General features: G+C 48.4%; 1 pseudogene; it reads left to right on the top strand.

The window, feature by feature from the left end:
- LOC135535837 (TBC1 domain family member 1-like) overlaps positions 1-3,783 on the top strand; it is an 86,832-nt pseudogene extending 83,049 nt beyond the window's left edge.
- Positions 3,784-6,242: the final 2,459 nt, after the last annotated feature.

Below are 6,242 nucleotides of genomic sequence, written 5' to 3'. Positions count from 1 at the left end.
GTGTCTCTCTCTCTGTTTCTGTGTCTCTCTGTGTCTCTCTCTCTCTGTTTCTTTGTCTCTCTCTCTCTCTGTCTCTCTCTCTCTGTTTCTTTGTCTCTCTCTCTCTCTCTCTCTCTGTCTCTCTCTCCCTCTCTCTGTTTCTTTGTCTCTCTCTCTCTCTCTCTCTCTCTCTCTCTCTCTCTCTCTCTCTCTCTGTCTCTGTCTCTCTCCCTCTCTCTGTTTCTTTGTCTCTCTCTCTCTCTCTCTCTCTCTCTCTCTCTCTCTCTCTGTCTCTGTCTCTGTCTCTCTCCAGGTACCAGAGGCTCCAGCCCCAGTAGAGGTCCAGTCCAGTAGCAGACAGAGATTAGAGCAGTTTAAAACCAGAGCAAAACGCTCCCTCACAGAGTCACTGGAGGGCATCTGGAAGGTAGGGGGAAGTGTTCTGTAGGGGGAAGTGTCTGGAAGGTAGGGGGAAGTGTCTGGAAGGTAGGGGGAAGTGTCTGGAAGGTAGGGGGAAGTGTCTGGAAGGTAGGGGGAAGTGGTCTGTAGGGGGAAGTGGTCTGGAAGGTAGGGGGAAGTGGTCTGGAAGGTAGGGGGAAGTGGTCTGGAGGGGGAAGTGGTCTGGAAGGTAGGGGGAAGTGGTCTGTAGGGGAAGTGTCTGGAAGGTAGGGGAAGTGGTCTGGAAGGTAGGGGGAAGTGGTCTGGAAGGTAGGGGGAAGTGGTCTGGAAGGTAGGGGGAAGTGGTCTGTAGGGGGAAGTGGTCTGGAAGGTAGAGGGAAGTGGTCTGGAAGGTAGGGGGAAGTGGTCTGTAGGGGGAAGTGGTCTGGAAGGTAGGGGGAAGTGGTCTGTAGGGGGAAGTGGTCTGGAAGGTAGGGGGAAGTGGTCTGGAAGGTAGGGGGAAGTGTCTGGAAGGTAGTGGGAAGTGGTCTGGAAGGTAGTGGGAAGTGGTCTGGAAGGTAGGGGGAAGTGGTCTGTAGGGGGAAGTGGTCTGTAGGGGAAGTGGTCTGGAAGGTAGGGGGAAGTGGTCTGGAAGGTAGGGGAAGTGGTCTGGAAGGTAGGGGGAAGTGGTCTGGAAGGTAGGGGGAAGTGGTCTGGAAGGTTAGGGGGAAGTGGTCTGTAGGGGGAAGTGGTCTGGAAGTTAGGGGGAGTAGTCTGGAAGGTAGGGGGAAGTGGTCTGTAGGGGAAGTGGTCTGGAAGGTAGGGGGAAGTGGTCTGGAAGGTAGTGGGAAGTGGTCTGGAAGGTAGGGGGAAGTGGTCTGTAGGGGGAAGTGGTCTGTAGGTGGAAGTGGTCTGGAAGGTAGGGGGAAGTGGTCTGGAAGGTAGGGGGAAGTGGTCTGGAAGGTAGGGGGAAGTGGTCTGGAAGGTAGGGGAAGTGGTCTGGAAGGTAGGGGGAAGTGGTCTGGAAGGTTAGGGGGAAGTGGTCTGGAAGGTTAGGGGAAGTGGTCTGGAAGGTAGGGGGAAGTGGTCTGGAAGGTAGGGGGAAGTGGTCTGGAAGGTAGGGGGAAGTGGTCTGGAAGGTAGGGGGAAGTGGTCTGGAGGGGGAAGTGGTCTGGAAGGTAGGGGAAGTGGTCTGGAAGGTAGGGGAAGTGGTCTGTAGGGGGAAGTGTCTGGAAGGTAGGGGGAAGTGGTCTGGAAGGTAGGGGGAAGTGGTCTGTAGGGGGAAGTGGTCTGGAAGGTAGGGGGAAGTGGTCTGGAAGGTAGGGGGAAGTGGTCTGGAGGGGGAAGTGGTCTGGAAGGTAGGGGAAGTGGTCTGGAAGGTAGGGGGAAGTGGTCTGGAAGGTAGGGGGAAGTGGTCTGTAGGGGGAAGTGGTCTGGAAGGTAGGGGGAAGTGGTCTGGAAGGTAGGGGAAGTGGTCTGGAAGGTAGGGGGAAGTGGTCTGTAGGGGGAAGTGGTCTGTAGGGGGAAGTGGTCTGGAAGGTAGGGGGAAGTGGTCTGGAAGGTAGGGGAAGTGGTCTGGAAGGTAGGGGGAAGTGGTCTGGAAGGTAGGGGAAGTGGTCTGGAAGGTAGGGGGAAGTGGTCTGGAAGGTAGGGGGAAGTGGTCTGGAAGGTAGGGGGAAGTGGTCTGGAAGGTAGGGGGAAGTGGTCTGGAAGGTAGGGGAAGTGGTCTGGAAGGTAGGGGGAAGTGGTCTAGGGGAAGGTCTGGAAGGGGGAAGTGTCTGGAAGGTAGGGGGAAGTGGTCTGGAAGGTAGGGGGAAGTGGTCTGGAAGGTAGGGGGAAGTGGTCTGGAAGGTAGGGGAAGTAGTCTGGAAGGTAGGGGGAAGTGGTCTGTAGGGGGAAGTGGTCTGGAAGGTAGGGGAAGTGGTCTGTAGGGGAAGTGGTCTGGAAGGTAGGGGAAGTGGTCTGGAAGGTAGGGGGAAGTGGTCTGTAGGGGAAGTGGTCTGGAAGGTAGGGGAAGTGGTCTGTAGGGGGAAGTGGTCTGGAAGGTAGGGGGAAGTGGTCTGGAAGGTAGGGAAGTGGTCTGGAAGGTAGGGGGAAGTGTCTGGAAGGTAGGGGGAAGTGGTCTGTAGGGGGAAGTGGTCTGGAAGGTAGGGGGAAGTGGTCTGGAAGGTAGGGGGAAGTGGTCTGGAAGGAAGGGGAAGTGGTCTGGAAGGTAGGGGGAAGTGGTCTGGAAGGTAGGGGGAAGTGGTCTGGAAGGTAGGGGGAAGTGTCTGGAAGGTAGGGGAAGTGTCTGGAAGGTAGGGGGAAGTGGTCTGGAAGGTAGGGGGAAGTGGTCTGGAAGGTAGGGGGAAGTGGTCTGGAAGGTAGGGGAAGTGTCTGGAAGGTAGGGGAAGTGGTCTGTAGGGGGAAGTGTCTGGAAGGTAGGGGGAAGTGGTCTGGAAGGTAGGGGAAGTGGTCTGTAGGGGGAAGTGGTCTGGAAGGTAGGGGGAAGTGGTCTGGAAGGTAGGGGGAAGTGGTCTGGAAGGAAGGGGAAGTGGTCTGGAAGGTAGGGGGAAGTGGTCTGGAAGGTAGGGGGAAGTGGTCTGTAGGGGGAAGTGGTCTGGAAGGTAGGGGAAGTGGTCTGGAAGGTAGGGGGAGTGGTCTGGAAGGAAGGGGAAGTGGTCTGGAAGGTAGGGGAAGTGGTCTGGAAGGTAGGGGAAGTGGTCTGGAAGGTAGGGGAAGTGGTCTGGAAGGTAGGGGAAGTGGTCTGGAAGGTAGGGGAAGTGGTCTGGAAGGAAGGGGAAGTGGTCTGGAAGGTAGGGGGAAGTGGTCTGGAAGGTAGGGGAAGTGTCTGGAATGTAGGGGGAAGTGTCTGGAAGGTAGGGGGAAGTGGTCTGGAAGGTAGGGGGAAGTGGTCTGGAAGGTAGGGGGAAGTGGTCTGGAAGGTAGGGGAAGTGGTCTGGAAGGTAGGGGGAAGTGGTCTGGAATGTAGGGGGAAGTGGTCTGGAAGGTAGGGGAAGTGGTCTGGAAGGAAGGGGAAGTGGTCTGGAAGGTAGGGGGAAGTGGTCTGGAAGGTAGGGGGAAGTGTCTGGAAGGTAGGGGGAAGTGGTCTGGAAGGTAGGGGGAAGTGGTCTGGAAGGTAGGGGGAAGTGGTCTGGAAGGTAGGGGAAGTGGTCTGGAAGGTAGGGGGAAGTGGTCTGGAAGGTAGGGGGAAGTGTATGCGTGTCTGTTTTAACTGTGTGTGTGTTATTCTGTGTGTGTGTTGATCTGTGTGTGTGTTAATATGTGTGTGTGTGTGTGTGTGTGTTAATCTGTGTGTGTGTGTGTTAATCTGTGTTTGTGTGTGTGTGTGTTCTGTTTCTCCAGGGAAGTAGCAAAGCCAGGGCTCAGAGAGAGAACAGTGGAGACATCAGTTCATCTGACTCTACACTGAACTTCACTGGACAGGTATCTATATCTACTAGACAGGTATCTATATCTACTAGACAGGTATCTATATCTAACTCTACTGGACAGGTATCTATATCTACTAGACAGGTATCTATATCTACTGGACAGGTATCTATATCTACTGGACAGGTATCTATATCTAACTCTACTAGACAGGTATCTATATCTACTAGACAGGTATCTATATCTAACTCTACTAGACAGGTATCTATATCTACTAGACAGGTATCTATATCTACTGGACAGGTATCTATATCTACTGGACAGGTATCTATATCTACTGGACAGGTATCTATATCTACTGGACAGGTATCTATATCTACTGGACAGGTATCTATATCTACTGGACAGGTATCTATATCTACTGGACAGGTATCTATATCTACTGGACAGGTATCTATATCTACTGGACAGGTATCTATATCTACTAGACAGGTATCTATATCTACTAGACAGGTATCTATATCTACTAGACAGGTATCTATATCTACTGGACAGGTATCTATATCTACTGGACAGGTATCTATATCTACTAGACAGGTATCTATATCTACTAGACAGGTATCTATATCTACTAGACAGGTATCTCTATCTACTGGACAGGTATCTATATCTACTAGACAGGTATCTATATCTAACTCTACTAGACAGGTATCTATATCTACTGGACAGGTATCTATTTCTACTGGACAGGTATCTATATCTACTGGACAGGTATCTATATCTACTAGACAGGTATCTATATCTACTGGTCAGGTATCTATATCTACTGGACAGGTATCTATATCTACTGGACAGGTATCTATATCTACTAGACAGGTATCTATATCTAACTCTACTAGACAGGTATCTATATCTACTGGACAGGTATCTATATCTACTAGACAGGTATCTATATCTACTGGACAGGTATCTATATCTACTAGACAGGTATCTATATCTACTGGACAGGTATCTATATCTACTAGACAGGTATCTATATCTACTGGACAGGTATCTATATCTACTGGACAGGTATCTATATCTACTGGACAGTTATCTATATCTACTGGACAGGTATCTATATCTACTGGACAGGTATCTATATCTACTGGACAGGTATCTATATCTACTGGACAGGTATCTATATCTACTGGACAGGTATCTATATCTACTAGACAGGTATCTATATCTACTGGACAGGTATCTATATCTACTAGACAGGTATCTATATCTACTGGACAGGTATCTATATCTACTAGACAGGTATCTATATCTACTGGACAGGTATCTATATCTACTGGACAGGTATCTATATCTACTGGACAGGTATCTATATCTACTAGACAGGTATCTATATCTACTGGTCAGGTATCTATATCTACTGGACAGGTATCTATATCTACTGGACAGGTATCTATATCTACTGGACAGGTATCTATATCTACTAGACAGGTATCTATATCTACTGGACAGGTATCTATATCTACTGGACAGGTATCTATATCTACTGGACAGGTATCTATATCTACTGGACAGGTATCTATATCTACTAGACAGGTATCTATATCTACTGGACAGGTATCTATATCTACTGGACAGGTATCTATATCTACTGGACAGGTATCTATATCTACTGGACAGGTATCTATATCTACTGGACAGGTATCTATATCAACTAGACAGGTATCTATATCTACTGGACAGGTATCTATATCTACTAGACAGGTATATATATCTACTGGACAGGTATCTATATCTACTGGACAGTTATCTATATCTACTGGACAGGTATCTATATCTACTAGACAGGTATCTATATCTAACTCTACTAGACAGGTATCTATATCTACTGGACAGGTATCTATATCTACTGGACAGGTATCTATATCTACTAGACAGGTATCTATATCTACTGGACAGGTATCTATATCTACTGGACAGGTATCTATATCTACTGGACAGGTATCTATATCTACTGGACAGGTATCTATATCTACTGGACAGGTATCTATATCTACTGGACAGGTATCTATATCTACTGGACAGGTATCTATATCTACTGGACAGGTATCTATATCTACTGGACAGGTATCTATATCTACTAGACAGGTATCTATATCTAACTCTACTAGACAGGTATCTATATCTACTGGACAGGTATCTATATCTACTAGACAGGTATCTATATCTACTGGACAGGTATCTATATCTACTAGACAGGTATCTATATCTACTGGACAGGTATCTATATCTACTAGACAGGTATCTATATCTACTGGACAGGTATCTATATCTACTGGACAGGTATCTATATCTACTGGACAGTTATCTATATCTACTGGACAGGTATCTATATCTACTGGACAGGTATCTATATCTACTGGACAGGTATCTATATCTACTGGACAGGTATCTATATCTACTGGACAGGTATCTATAACTACTAGACAGGTATCTATATCTACTGGACAGGT

The sequence above is a fragment of the Oncorhynchus masou genome, unplaced genomic scaffold (genome assembly GCF_036934945.1).
Source record: "Oncorhynchus masou masou isolate Uvic2021 unplaced genomic scaffold, UVic_Omas_1.1 unplaced_scaffold_520, whole genome shotgun sequence".
Classification (NCBI taxonomy): Eukaryota; Metazoa; Chordata; class Actinopteri; order Salmoniformes; family Salmonidae; genus Oncorhynchus; species Oncorhynchus masou.
The sequence above is the reverse complement of the archived record's forward strand: the minus strand, read 5'-3'. Positions and strand labels throughout refer to the sequence as shown.